Source organism: Eptatretus burgeri, chromosome 8 (genome assembly GCF_056783735.1).
Source record: "Eptatretus burgeri isolate ZD-2024b chromosome 8, Ebu_testis_v1, whole genome shotgun sequence".
NCBI lineage: Eukaryota > Metazoa > Chordata > Myxini > Myxiniformes > Myxinidae > Eptatretus > Eptatretus burgeri.
In genome coordinates, this window is record NC_140968.1 from 92861587 (window position 1) to 92877795 (window position 16209).

The 16209-nt window shown below is 42.4% G+C and overlaps 1 long non-coding RNA gene across 1 annotated transcript; it reads right to left on the bottom strand.

Moving 5' to 3' along the window:
• Nucleotides 1-9400: 9400 nt before the first annotated feature.
• On the bottom strand, nt 9401-15575 carry LOC147022290 (uncharacterized). The gene is made up of 3 exons (XR_015061174.1): nt 14390-15575; nt 10591-10977; nt 9401-9710 (listed from the first exon to the last, which is right to left on the bottom strand). It is a non-coding gene; the product is annotated as an uncharacterized LOC147022290 (long non-coding RNA).
• Nucleotides 15576-16209: the final 634 nt, after the last annotated feature.

Genomic DNA, 16209 nt, shown 5'->3' on the forward strand with positions numbered 1-16209 from the left:
CTTAGTTTATGTGATACTTATTTTACGTGTAAAAATGTTCTTTTGAGGTAAATGTGTACAAATTATACTGACTTGCCTTGCAGCATATGGAGATGGGTTTCGGGTGTCGTGGTGGACAATAATTGATTGATTCATTGATTAATTGCGTAATTGAAATAATAATCGTAAAATAATTGATTTCTCAATCAATTGGCTAATAGCATACCTAAACCACCACCGTTTCATCCGAATCTGTAACTTTTTGAAAATTAATTAATGGAAAAATTAATAATTAGTCAAATTAATTGATTGATAAATAAATCAAAATTAAAGCCAAATCACTTGTTCACTGCCAAGTCCAAATATCAGCTTCCTCGCTCAAAAGGTGCCTGAGATATTGCCCAGATAAGAATAGAAAGAAAATAAATAAGAAACTAATAAATCGATAATAATTAAGTAATTAATCAATTGATTGATTAATCATGAAAAACACCGTTTTGCCAAAGCACACCTTCACTTTTGTCCCCAAATTTCAGCTTCCTAGCTCAAAGGATGGCTGAGATATATCACCCGGACAAACAAGAAAACAAACAAATGGAGTAAAAACCGATACGAGTTCTCCCTTCCTTTGGCACCTGGCAATGACGTCATGCATCGCCTGGATAAAGGGCAGTCTCCTCGCAAATATAAAGAACCAAGTAGGTATGTGGCTCTCACCACCCACTCTTCCAACACGAGCCAGCATCCCAGGAATAGTTTCCTTCATTGTGTTCAGCCCCTGAATGGTAACCCCCATAGCTGCAGGATAGATGCTTGGTCAACACACCTGCAATGAAGACCTCACAAGCTGTCACTTGACCCTGAGCAGTCCCTGCCAAAAAGGAGTGAGTGGAGACGTGGCCAACCTGGCTGTGTCTCAATAGCCTCAGGACTGGGTTCGGACGCCGCAAGAACCCTTATGAAGAAGTGGGAATATAATCAAAATGACTGTGACTGTGGAGAGGCTCCTCAATAAGTGGATTGCTCTCTTACCAGAGCATTGCAAACCAGATGATCTGAAGGTCTTCAACTCCTGTGCCAGAGCACATGGAAATGGAAGTGAAACTTCAATCAAAAGGAATCATCAATCTATTCACTTTTCCATTCCATGAAAGACGAATACATATAATTTGCCAAAGAAATTGTTTCATGTGCTCAAACAGATTTTTCACAACAAATGTCAACAAACAGCTGTTTCCAAGACCAGGTGCCATGGAGGTGAATAATTGAATGATTCATCCTGGAGAAATAACATGACGTTTTTTTTTTGTTTTTTTTACTGTAGATGAAAGACTGAAATCAACTTTGAAATACTTGTTCGTACTTTTCAATGTTTCATCTGTCTGATAGACGGAGCGGGATGCCGAAAGAGAGGGCGGACATTGAGGAAGATGAAAGCACGAGTAATTACATTAGCTACGTCGTTTGTTGTGTAAAATCAACGACAATCAGGAAGAGAATCTGGAAACTAGCTGTAAGAGACCAGTCAAGTGTATGGAGGACACCTTTGACAGAAAAACTTGGGATCATTCAAAAACAAGATCAACGTCCAGACTAACCTTGCCCAAGTGCCACTGCCCAAGGAGACAAAACGCTCTGAAAGCTTTGAAGATGATTAGAATATGATTGACACAGCACCTTCAGATTTAGTGGGGCAACTTAGCATAACAATTGTGCATTTTGTGAGGAAAGCACCAAATTTGGCACACGAGTAGCCTATTATATGATGAACAGATTTGGATATTGGGCCATCTCAAAAATTTTTGATGGCAGTGGAAAATGGCTGCCACGGCCATCAGCGGCTGAATTTGAGATGGCCCAATATCCAAATCTGTTCATAATATGATAGGCTACTAGTGCGCCAAATTTGGTGCTTTCCTCACAAAATGCACAATTGTTATACTATATTTAGCTACGTTGCCCCACTAATTGGTCCAACCTCACAAATGGTACCACTATGATAAGCTACATTAATTCATTGTATTAGCCCGTCCGCCCGAGGAGTGCCGTTTTTTGCAAGTGTGTGTGTGTGTGTGTGTGTGTGTGTGTGTGTGTGTGTGTGTGTGTGTGTGTGTGTGTGTGTGTGTGTGTGTGTGTGTGTGTGTGTGTGTGTGTGTGTCGGCCTTAACTTTTTCACCATTGGAGCTTTCGTTATCAAGTTTTCAACAAACCTTTATTGTGGAAATATGGAGAACACTACTTAATAATTGGGTTAAAAAGTCAAAGGGCGAAGTTATTGCAAGGATGAATAGCCATTATTAGCCTGGCCACCACTGCGCAGTGCGAGACGGAAGGGTTTTTAAAATTGCTTCTGTGTTTATTTATTTAACATTGGCAAATACAACCCAACGCTTCGCTGATGGGAATATTAATGGGGTGGGGGAAGAAAGAGGTTGGGAGAGAGAGGAGGGAGGGAATGGAGAGAGGAGGGTGGGGGGAGCAAGCAAGGAGGAGAGGGGGAGTGAGGTTGGGATGAGGAAGGGGAAACTCGAGAGGGGGGGAGGGTGGAAGGGGATATTCTGGGCTTGAATTTGGTGGTGACAATTGAGGGGAATGGGGGGGGGTTGACTTGCATTAGGTATGGGGACTTGAGGGAAAGCGGGGTGGGGTAGGGGATGGTCCCGTCTGCCGGTATTAGTCCAGGATTGAACAAAATGGTGTCGATTAGAAACAGCATGTTAAAACGGGTCACACTAAACACCACCGGACACCACACAGAGACTGTCTGGAGACATCAATGGGGGTGGAGGGGGAGGGTCTTTTGGAGGAGGAAAGCATGATATGAGGGGAGGGGACAGGAAGGAAGGTCATTTTCCTTCAATCCTCAAAAAATCCATACCAGTGTTCATGCCTTTATTGAATTTCCGCACATGTAATAAGCTCCAGAATCTCTTTACCTGAGACCAATTTCAAAATTAAAACTGCGAAATTAATCCTAGCAGCAGTTGCGACTGCTAAAAAAAATTCATTTCTCCAATTCGCACATTCATTGATGCCCCTTCCTCTCCTCGATCTCTGGAGAGTTGTATGGTGGTGGAGGGGGTATTGGAGGAGGTTATCATGAGGGGAGGGGAAGGGAACGCAGCATAAGGGGAAGGGAAGGCAGTATAAGGGGAGGTGAAGGGAAGGGAAGGCAGCGGGAGGGGAAGGGGGAGGGAAGGCGGCATGTGGCATTACCTGGGCGAGAAAACGTGTCCAAATGGCAACATTTTTTTTTTTTACCACTGGTTCTTTATAAAACCTTCCAGGAGCATTTAAAACCCACGCTATCTATTTGGCAAAAGCCTGCCTGCATCCATGCTTGCACATGCAGTGACCTTTGCTCCCCTCTCAGTTGGGCGACTCCAAACTAGATTTGTACATGCTACACTCTGGGGGATTTGTTTAGAATTAAAACTAAACCTCTCATGCTTGCAGCAACTGCAGGATACTAATATATTGCAGCAACTATTAATATATTTATATTAATATTTTATAATGAAAAAACATCACACAAAAAGGTGAAAAAAGCAAACTGCGTACATAATTACCAAAAAAGGACCCGTGTGGGCTGTATCACCATGGCTTGCAAAAGCAGTTTGTTGAGCCCGGCGTTCTCGCTAGTTAATTTTTTTCATTGCCTTCAATGAAGTTACACTTTCTGCACATTCCTCAATCTTTTCTTCACTCAATATAATCGTTCAAACAGCAGAAAATGTTAAGTTTAATACTTTGCTTGAATAAATACAGTTAGTTATATGCTGAGTTATAATAATTGCTGTTTTCTTAAATTTTTAGATTTCACTCCAGAATTCGACAGTTATTTTGTCCATGGGATCTGATTCTCAAATCATATTTCAATTACATACTTTAGAATATATCGTGTTTCCAAGGTGAGGCATATTTAGTAGGTTTTAGGGGTATTTTTGGTATACATTGTCAAGGCTCATAAGAGAGCTAACACACAATCTGAATCAAAATGGCTAAGAACCCTGTGCAGTAAAGTTGGGCTGACCAAGGATAAGCCTTTCATGAAGGTAAGCCGTTAACTTTCTTCAAAAGGGGTGATTAAATCTATCCAAATACCCAGTTTTTATTCATGCACTCCCCTGAAGTTCCTTTAATTATTTAATATGCATGCAAAGATTTTGGGCTGCTAGATTTCGTGGCTTGGGAGTTATGGAAGAGACACACACACACACACACACACACACACACACACACACACACACACACACACACACACACACACACACACACACACACACTTATTATAAGATTTGAGCTTCAGTTATGGCCTGGACAAATATACTTCAGTGTGTCTATAAAGTGTCTGTCCAGGCCATACCTATTTTTATTTACGATTTGAACTTTTGCCATCAAATTTTCAACAAACCTTTATGATGAGAATATGGAGAAAAGAATTTTTTTTTGTTTGTTTTTTTTGTTTTTTACCTCAACCATCGAAGGTGAAGGAGGTTATGTTTGCACCCTTCTCTGTCTGTTTGTTACTTGCAAAATTGAACATTTTTCAAGTATATTGGTTCATCGATTTTGTTATTCTGTTGGGTAGTCGATCTAGTCGACCCTTATTCTCAGTATTTCCGTCGATATGTCTGTCTGTCTGTCTGTATGTATGTCTGTTCGGTCCAGTGCTCCGTTAATACAATGGTGATTACGATGAAACTTGGTTGGTAGGTTCATACCATGACCTAGTTGTGTGCAAATGAGAACTGTTTCTATGGGCACCACCGTTGCCTAGCAACGGGAATTTGAAATTTTCAAAAAATTCTCAAAAATTTATTTTTTCGAAAATCAAAAATCGGGCCACGAGCGACTGTGGGCAGTACATTCAGCCATATTGTCAAAAATTTCCAGCCAAATCCTATGAAAGCTGTCGGAGAAGATAGACTTTGAATGAACCCTGGTCGAAAACAATAAAAAAACGAAGTTCGTTATATCTCAGAGACTATGAGTCAGATATACATGAAACTGGTATGGTAGGTTCATGGTATGTCCTAGTTATGTGTGAGAAAGAACCGTTGCTATGGACCCCTCCGTTGCCGAGCAACGGCCGAAAAAAACTCTAAATGTGGGGGTATTTGTATGAAAAAACAATCTGCAGCATTAACCCTTGAAGCTAGAATCATGAATTTTCTTGTGCTTAATCCCTATGTCATTCCCCATCAAATGAGCCCATCGCATCATGTTCTATTGGGTAGTCGACTACCCATGTCCACCTACCGTCTTGTCTGTTTGTCTGTCTGTTTGTCACCTACAGGTCACAATTTTAAACCGACCTTCACGAAACTTCACCACATGGTAGAGTTTGTCATAAGGAAGAAGCCTATTGTTTTTGAGGTGAAAAGGTCTAAAGGTCAACATAGGCCAAAGGTCAACAACTTCGATGACATTTCTAAAATCCACAAATTTCATCCGATTGACTTGAAATTTGAAGAGGATTTTTATTTCAGGTCAATAAATTTAACTAGCCAATTATTTTTGAGGTCAACTTGAACCAAAAGGTCAACATAGGCCAAAGGTCAACAACTTCGATGAGATTTCGAAAATCCTCAATTTTCATCCGATTGACTTGAAATTTGAAGAGGAGTTGCATCTTTGGTGATTGAATTCTTCTTCTTCTTCTTCTTTTGGCTGCTCCCATTCGGGGTAGCCACAGTGGATCATCCGTCTCCATTTCGCTCTGTCATCTACATCTTCCAATTGTCACACCAACAACCCACATGTCTGCCCTCACCACATTCATAAACCTCCTGTTTGGCCTTCCTCTTCTCCTCCTTCCTGGCGGCTCCATCCTCAGCATCCTTCTCCCGATATACCCTGTATCCCTCCTGTGCACATGTCGAAACCATGTCGATCTCACCTCTCTCACTTTGTCTCCAAACTGTCCTACCTGTGCTGTCCCTATAATATACTCATTTCCAATCCTGTCCACCCTCATCACTGCCACCGACAATCGCAGCATCTTTAACTCTGCCATATTTTTATCTTTGATTTTCTTCACTCATCAGTTCCTCAAAGTACTCCATCCACGTTCTCAACACACTCTCCTCACTTGTCAACATATTTTCATCTGCATCCTTTATCACCCTAATCTGCAGCACATCCTTCCCACCTCGGTCCCTCTGTCTGGCCAATCGGTACAAATCCTTTTCCCCTTCCTTTGTGTCCAACTTCTCATAAAGCTCGCCATACGCCTTTTCCTGAGCCTTTGCCACCTCTCTCTCTCTCTCTCTCTCTCTCTCTCTCTCTCTCTCTCTCTCTCTCTCTCTCTCTCTCTCTCTCTCTCTCTCTCTCTCTCTCTCTCTCTCTCTCTCTCTCTCTCTCTCTCTCCTTGTACTCCTGACTACTTTCTTCATCTCTCTGGCTGTCTCAATTCTTTTTCACCAACCTCTTCCTTCTTATACTTTCCTGTACTTCTTCGTTCCACCACCTAGTCTACTTGTCTTCTTTCCTCTGTCCAGATGTCATACCAAGTACCTTCCAAGCTATCTCCCTCACCACTTCTGCTGTAGTTGCCCAGTCGTCTCACACCTCTTTACCACCATCCAACACCTGTCTCACCTCCTCCCTGAATTTCATGCAACAGTCTTCCTCCTTCAGCTTCCACCATCTGGTCCTTGATTCAGCCCTCACTCTCTTCCTCAACCTCACCATCTGATGCTGTCTAGCTACACTCTCCCCTGCCACCACCTTACAGTCTCTAATCTCTTTCAGGTTGCATCTCCTACTTAAGACGTAGTCCACCTGTGTGCACCTTCCTCCACTCTTGTACGTCACCCTTTGCTACTCCTTCTTAAAATACGTATTTACCACGGCCATTTCCATTCTTTTTGAAAAATCCACCACCATCTGCCCTTCCACATTCCTCTCGTTGACACCGTACCGACGCATCACCTCCTCATCATCTCTATTCCCTTCCCCCAACATGCCCATTGAAATCTGCTCCAATCATCAGTCTTTCTTCCTTGGATCCACTCTCCACCACTTCATCCAACTCACTCCAGAAATCTTCTTTCTCTCCATCTAACACCCCACTTGTGAGGAATATGCACTGATGACATTCATCATCACCCCTTCAATTTCCAACTTCACACTCATCACTTGGTCATACACTCTCCTCACCTCCAATACACTCTTAACATAATCCCCTTTCAGGATTACCCTGACACCATTTCTCCTCCCATCCACACCATGGTAGAACAGATTGAAATCACCTCCGATGCTCCTAGCCTTGCTCCCCATCCACTTGTTCTCTTGTACACGCAGCATGTCTACCTTTCTTCTCTCCATCATATCAGCCAACTCTCACCCTTTGCCAGTCATAATACCAACATTCAAAGTTCCAACTCTCTCCTCCACACTTTTCCCCTTCCTCCTCTCCCACTGCCTCTGGACATGCCTCCCCCCTCTCCTTCTCCTCCTTTCCCCAGCAGTAGCATTGTTTCCACCGGTACCCTGCTGGCCATCAGTACCGGTGGCGGTCGTTGGTAACCCGGGCCTCGACCGATCTGTTTGGAAATTTTGTGATTGGATTAATCAACGAATTATTTTTGAGGTCAAATTTGTTTTATGGATATTGCAAGTATCGTGCTCTGCAGAACGTCTTCTTCTTGTCTGCCTGTCTCTTTGTCGCCTACAGGTCACAATTTTAAACTGATCTTCACGAAACTTCACCACCTGGTAGAGTTTGTCATAAGGAAGAAGTCTATTGTTTTTGAGTTAAAAGGCCAAAAGGTTAACGTAGGCCAAAGGTCAACAACTAAGATGAGTTTTCTAAAATCCTCAATTTTCATCTGATTGACTTGAAATAATTTGAAGAGGATTTATACTTCATGTCAATGAATTCAACCAGCCAATTATTTTTGAGGTCAACATAGACCAAAAGGTTAACAAAGAACCAAGGTCAACAACTAAGGTGGTATTTTCAAAATCCTCAATTTTCATCCGATTGACTTGAAATTTGAAGAGGATTTATATGTCATGTCACTGAATTAAACCAGCCAATTATTTTTGAGGACAACATAGACCAAAAGGTCAACATAGTCCCAAGATCAACAACTAAGGTGGTATTTATAAAATCCTCAATTTTCATCCGATTCAGTTGAGATTTGAAAATCATTTACATATCAGGTCACTGAATTCAACCACCTATTAATTTTGAGGTAAACATAGGCCAAAAGGTCAAAATAGGCCGAAAGGCCAATTTGGGCCAAATTTTCTAAAATCCTCAATTTTCATCTGATTGACTTGAAATTTGAAGAGCATTTTCATGTCAGGTCACTGAATTTAACTACCCATTAATTTCAATATGAAAAAGGTCAACACAGGCCTAATTTGTAAAATTGATAGATCGGGCCAAAAACGAAATATATCACTATTTCTCAAAAAGTTGTGGACGAGTTATGACAAAACAAGGTGGATGAGTTGAATAGGTGACAATAACAAGCGGAATGGATTTTGGTTCGGATCCAGCCCATCAGTGGGATACAAAACTGAACTGTTCCACCTGACAGAGGTGTGTGCTCTACCGAGTGCCATTCTACTCTGTGCTGTTTTGCCAAGTTGTCACTTTATGGGTGATTTTCATTTGTTTGTCTGTTTGTCTGTCTGTGTGCAGGATATCTCAAAAAGTTGTGGACGGATTCAGGCGAAACTTGGTGGACAGGATGGGTGTGAGGCATGGACGAATTGATTGGATTTTGATGAAGATCCGAATCCGAATCTGGATGTGATAATTATTTAATTTAAATGTGAATCTTCACCATTGAGAGATTGGGCCAAAAACGATACATAGCCTGATATTTCAAAAATATATTGATTATGCCCGATACGTTCTCATGTATCAGACATTACACGACGGAAGTATGTGCTCCACCGATTTCCCTTTGAGTTTGGGCTGTTTTCATCAAGTTTAGTTTGAGCACAAAGTGGACATGGACGGGCTTATCATTTTGGGATGTTTTATACATGAACTACTGTTTTCAATATTTAGCACTTTGACACTTTCAATTAACACCTTGCCTCATATTCCCAATTTCAAGGTTTAGCTATTTTTTTTAGTACTTAGGAGAAAATAAGAAAGGATAAGAAGCCTATGTATATTGGAATGTGAGTTTTGATTGCCACAAGTGGGAATCGTCACATTGGAAATGCTACAACGGACAATGGATATCAGAAATGACCCACACTCATCGATATGCTAATTCACTGCTTCATGGTCCGTTGTTAACCCATGTCTCATGTGACTAACTCTAAATCAAATCCATTATTTATAATGGGTGTGAGTGCAGTCAATTACCCTGTTCCTTGCGTCCTTTATTTCTATTGAAAACAGTAAGGGTACCACTTCCAATATTTTGTTCTTATTTCTTCTGTGTGCAATAAATGGATTAAGCAATGAAGGAGAATAGCTAGCCAAAGAAGGTGTTGAAATTATATTCATTTAATAGCAGGTGATCTGATTGCTTGCTCTTGTTATGAAGTCACAGATGCAGGAACAGATTGCCAAATTGCATAAAGGGTCACTGTGTTTCATTCTTCGAGATATGAAATCGATCATCATTGAATATCTGCCCGATGGTTGGTCAAAGGATGATCCTGTGAGGATAATGCTGCCGAAGCAGCTTCCTGAGCAATTGAATAGACGAGGAAGTTTGCCACTCCCTTCGTGGTAGAGTTGAGATTTGAACCTGAAGTTATCAGACAACAATACAGAAGCTCAGTCAGTTCAGCCAACCCAAGACCCTAACCACTCTTAAAAATGAAATAATAATCCTTACCATAATTCATGGACTGGGGTGTGTTTGTGTGTGTTTGTGTGTGTTTGTTTGTCGTGCTAATCCTCCTGCAGTTCTGGGCCGATTACATCCACACTTGCTATATAGGATCAGCCTGACCCAAATTAGTGCATAGGGGTGTTTTTGTCTTTGCTGGTTGTCTTGGGGTGGGGGGGGGTGGGGTGGGGGGGTGCAAATTGTAAATGTGTATCATGTAGCGCCGCTGCAGGTGGGAGAGAATATTTCAAGTACCCACATTTTACAGCAAAGTATTCCTGTCCCCACGTTTAACAGTGCTGTGAGGTGTTTTTAATTACACAATGAGAAGTATTTTGAATTACACTTTTAATAAGGTTAATAATACAACCCCCCCCCCCCCCCCGGCTGCTCTCATTGGGAGCAGGTGCTTCTAGTAATAATGAATCATCATAATCATCATCATCATCACGAATTATGGCTAAAAATCTAAAGAATAGAATTTGCAAATAAACGAGGGGTATTCAAAAGCTTCCGAGGAACTACGTATTAGTTGGCAGCCAGAGGCACAGTATTCTGTTCTTTACAAACTTGCAAGCATTGGTTCTTATATGCATTCATTTCATGAATCTCACGTTATTTATTGATTCAGAGTATAATCCAGAGGTTTGCAACATCAGACAATTCCAGATCTTACTTGAATTAAGCATGTAGATGTCATCAGATTTCATGCAAAGACGGTGCACCGACAAATAAATTCCATGAATATATGGTAGCAAATGTATAGCAAAGGTGCATCCTCATATTTTGCAGTTACCAAATGGGCAGCTGAAGTGTGGACGTGAGTCCGTTGAAGATGTCCTCAGTTCAGGATGTCTGGCAGATGAGACGACCCACAAACTGTTGCCCAGGACGAGGCATTAATCGTAATCTTAAAGGGTCGTCGCTTTGAGGTCACCAAAATATCCAATTTGGAATTTCTCATGGCAGCATTTATCCATGAACACTTGGGTCTCATGAACACTTGGTCCAAGGTCTCAGCAAAACGGTTCCACTGAAACATCAGGGATCATGGTGGGCAGCACGGACGAGTATTGCATCATGAGCTTCTCAAACTGTTGATGCCATCTCTATTTCTTATGAACAGCCAACTTCATTGCTCATCTAATACATGGTGACAAAATGTGACTTCAGCACTGGGATCCTGAAAGTAAATTGGAGCCCAATAAATATAAGCACAAAGAGATCACCACCACCCAAGAAAATTTGCACCCAATCAAGAGCTGGCAAGACACGGTCTCAATTTTTCTGGGATGCAAAGAGAATCCTGTTGATTGACAATAAACTTTACGAAACTACAATCCCAGCAGAATATTATGTGAGCCTAATGCCAAATTTGCAGCAGGACTTCAACGTACAAAGTCCAAGGGAGTTTGGGGATGTTCGCCAAAGTTGTGCTCCGATTTCACAACAACGCACCAGTGCACCCAGCCAACTTTGTGCAGAATGCCATTTGTGACTGTCAGGTCAGGTATGGGAGCATGCACCAGAACAGCGCGTCGCTGCGTCCACTTTCCGCCGGTACTCTCGGGGCCTCCGTCTGGCCATCCCCCAGGCAGCTGCCTGGCCCATCCCAATCTCCTTGAGATGCCAATCAACCTGCTGCAACCACGAGGCACGTGGTCGGCCCATTGGCCTCCTCCACTCAAGAGAATCCTTCGCTGAGAGAATCTGGTGAGCAGGATCAGCGTCGGGAAAACGAGCCACATGTCCATACAGCCGCAGCTGACGCTCACGGACTATGCAGGTAACAAATCTCATTTGAGTCTCTCTCAGCAACCGCTCGTTGGACACAAAGTTCGACCAGCGATAGCCAAGGATTCTCCGAAGAGATCTGGTACCAAAGGAATTGTCTCCGTCTCAGATCCTTGGTCAGAGTCCAAGTCTCACATCCATAGAGCAAGACTGGAAGCACAAAGGACCTGAAGACTCGGACTTTCGTCCTCCCGCACAGGTACCAGCAGCGCCACACCCCATGATCCAGTGAATTCATGACTCCCCAGGCTCGACCCAAACGTCTGTTGACTTCTGACTCACAGCCAGCAGAGAGACAGGAATATCACTGCCGAGGTAAGTGAATCTCTCTACGATCTCAACATCCTCACCACAAACAGGCACAGACAGGAAAGCATCATCCAAGATGTCATTGAAAGCCTGGATCTTAGTTTTGACTCAGGAAACCCGTAATCCCAGTTGCTCTGACTCCTCATTCAGCACCTCGAGGGCCCCAAAAAGGATACCTAAAGTCTCCGCAAAGATGACTGCATCATCTGCGAAATCAAGGTCAGAGATCTTGACATTCCCAAACGATGCACCGCAGCTTGATCTATCCGACATCCTCCCTCGAATCCAGTCCATACAAGTGCTGAAAAGTGTGGGGGCTAGCTAGTACACACCCTGGACAAACTCCAGTAACAACTGGAAATAAGTCAGAGATGGTACCACGACATATCACAGCACTCTCAGTACCAGAGTTGAGATCAGACATCAGATCGATCAGTTTTGGTTGCACCCCACGAAGGCCAAGAATCCCCCAGAGGGCATCCCGATTCACTGATGTCAGAAAGTCAAGTCAAGTCAGAAAGTAGTTACTTCCGCCACTGAATATGATTGGGGGTTTTGTTTTCACCCCTGTTTGTCTGTGTGTGAGCAGGATATCTCAAAAAGTTATGGATGGAGTCAGCCAAAACTTGGTGGACAGGTTGCATGTGTGACAAGAACAAGCTGAACAGATTTTGGATAAGGTCCAGATGGAGATCCAGCCTATCGGTGAGATACAAAGTGTAAACTGTTCAGCCTGGTGCAGGTATGTGACATTCTAGTCGTCTATTTATTACTTGCTCACCGAGTTTCTCAGTGGGACTGTGTTGGACCTTGCAAATAAGCATGCTGTGTGTTTGTTTCTGTTGAAGTTTGTAGAGCTTGTGCTGGAACACAATGCACGTCTCAACCCGTCCACATCCAATTTCATGTCAAGGTTTCGACTATAAGCATAAAAAAGAAACAAAGCAGTAATGTGGCTGCACTACATTTTTGTGGCTTTGGCTGCAGTACAAAAATAAGACCACATGTCCTGAAGCTCATCTGGATCAGGAGCAACAGTCACTCAATCTCCCCCAATAACCCCCTTAGACCATGATATTTTTTAATGCTGCGAAAATATTTTGGTACATCACGTGTGATGAAGGTTGTGGTCAAGTTTCATTGACATAGTGTGTGCAGTTTTAAAGAAGAGAGCAAATACATATTTGGGGGGGGGCTCAAACCCCTCCCCCCCACCCCGCAAATCCCATTAAATGCTGATCTTTTATGCCGCGAACAAACTTTTGTATGTCTCAGGTGATGAAGGTTGTGGCCAAGTTTCATCAAAATTGTGTTTGTAATTTTCGGAGAAGAGAGCAAATACTTATTTTGGGAGGGGGGGTCAAAAAAACCGCTATAGACCCCCTCAATGAGCGCAGATTTTGATGCGGTCAATAAACCTTCATTATACGTCAGCTATGAAACTTGTGGCCAAGTTTCATCAAAATCGCGTGTTTGGTTCAAGCGATAATGACTGAAGTGTTTATGGATTGACCGACTCACTCGCTAACTCACACTCACTAACTTATGGACACTGCTCGATCACATAAGCTCACCGGCCTAAAGTCCAGGTGAGCTAATAATTAATAATATAGAGAATCAGGTGAAAAACGGGATACTAAACTGAATTTACACGAAGAAAAAGTATGACTATTTCAAATTAGATTGAATGGCCACTCTTCTTGAAATTTTGAAATTATAATTCAGTAGCAAAGAACCCATTTGTCTTCTAGAAATAAGGACGGGATAATTCCCACACAATTGTGGTTTTATTACGACTTGTAATACCCCTCCCATCGGGAGAAGAGTTATGCCATACATATTTTCTTTGAGATAATTGGGGTCTTCCCCCCTCCCACATGCCTGGTGTTGGCTTAATGGTTAGGGTGGCGGGCTTTGGATCCTTGGGTCCTGAGTTCAAATCCCGCTCAGCTGTTGAATTAATACCAGGTGGGGTTAACTCGACCTCTCATCCTTCCGCGGTCGGCAAAATGAGTGCCAGCTTGCTGGTATCCTGTGTCGGAATGGCAACCCATCCAGGATTGTGCCTAACAGCCAAGGAGACTGCTTAAGCAGCACCGACGCTCTGCACAGAGTATGGTCCCAATCTCCTCTCTCCCCCTACCTTGAACCCCCAGGACTGTTTTTTCTGGCTAAAAGCTTCGCCTGGACACTCTGAGAACAACTACAACAACCAGTTTTCAACTCATTGTGTATTGTCTCTCGCAGTTCAGGAGTGCACAGAAGTAAAACAAACAAATACACACCACTTCTCGAATTAAAATGTGATAAATCAAGTATTGCATATTGTACCAATAAATTTGTTTATTACACAGCACTTTTCCTTTGTGGAAGTAAAATCTCAAAGCACTTTTTACAGACAGAAAAGGGAAGAAAAGGAAATATTGAGACAAAGCAAGTATAAAGCTTTGTAGTGATGAGGCTGTACAAATATAACTACTTGTGTTACCTACCGTACCAGGTGCAGCTGAGCAGAGCTTCCAAGTCCACACCGGCTAATAAGCAGATTTTGGGGGATAACTTCCCGGCTATGCTAAGTGCGGACCATGCTCGACCAACGGAGGAAAATACAAAAACAAGCTGGGTACATTTAGAATAGGCACATTTATTTTAACAAGCAAGGAAAGTTAAGTGGTACAGTATGGGATTTATTTGTAAATGTACAGCAGGGGAAAGCAAGGAATTTGTGGGTGTGGCAAAAGAAATACAATATTCACAAAAGAGGACACAGTGCAAAGTTACCCCGAATAAACTTAGGCAATCTTAACTTACGTAATGACAGGCACCATCACACACACAGACACACACACACACACACACACACACACACACACACACACACACACACGGAAGGAAAATTAGAGATAGCCTAGAGAGATAAGAGGCAGCTGAAGATTAGCGACCACTTAATACCTGGTGTGGTCGGCAAACCGGTGCAACCCAAACACTTAGGAAAGGGGAAGGAGAGAAGAAAACTGAAGGTGTCTATGGTGTGGGAGTGAGAGGTGTGAGTGTAGAGCAGCATGTCATGCGGTGTGGTGTGAGAGGTGAAAATCAGTAAGGTTCACTCTGAAAAGAACGGTTGTTTGGGACTTGCCCACACTGATTGTTCTTTGTGCATCCACAGTAGATGAGACATAGATGGGAGAGAAAGATGTGAAAGAGAAAGACCTTAATGTAATTGCGTAAGAGTCTGTATGTGTAATGGTTGGCTGCTGGATGCAACAGAACTAAGCAATGATGAAATGGGGAGGGTTGGTTTCTGGTAGTCACTTGCTCCGCTCCGCTCTGATTCCTCGCTTGGCCGCGCTAACTTGTACCGTTATTTTCTCAGCACTGGAGAGCTCCTGTCCGGCTACTTTGAAAAGTGAAGCTTGTCCAGTCTGCTGAAGTCTGCCTGCGTTGAAATATGCTCTGATGAAATATGAAATTTCGATATGAAATGAAAGTCTGGTGAAATATGCTCTGAATGAAAGCTGAATTGCTCCTTTTATGAGCCCCCGAGCAAGGGAGGAGCTAAAATTTGGATCGAACAAGGCTGTTGCCATTTACAAGCTCCCCCGTTGGTACACAGCTGTCGTCCCATGCCGTAGCCATGCCCCACCAGGCCCCAGGCTCGAAAATGGCCCCATGTGCTCCTTGACCTTGTCACGCTTCGGAGTTCCGAGATTAAAATGGGGCAAGAGTTTTTTGAAGCACTCTCTGGTCCCAGACGGGTTCTGGACTTCATTTAAACTCTCTGAATATATATATATATATATATATATATATATATATATATATATATATATATATATATATATATATATATATATATATATGACAAAAACTTCAAAATTGATCACTTGGCGTTTTACATCACAAAAGCTTTGAAGTGTTGTCAAGCAAGGCAAAATACGGTTATAGTATGTCCTCAAAATAATTTTCAAGTGTACAGTGTGTCAAAGAAAAAAAGTGATCACTTTGTGTAAATATCATTACCTTCAATTACCCACTGAAGGTAGGCCGAGATGGGCACTCCCGCTGATGTTAGTACGTACAATATGAAAAAAATAAATAAAAAAGAGTACATCTGCAGAATGCTTTATCGTCAGATTTTGCTCATTATCATGGGAGGAACCATGATGAGATTCCCATTGTAGCTCGAGATTTCTCAGAGGGGGTTTTGGTGTGATTTGGTCAGAAATGTAAGCAGGATCCAATTTATGTTTGATTTTAACAGTTACCAACAATATCTTAAAATCTACAATGTGATATTCTAGACAGGAAGCAA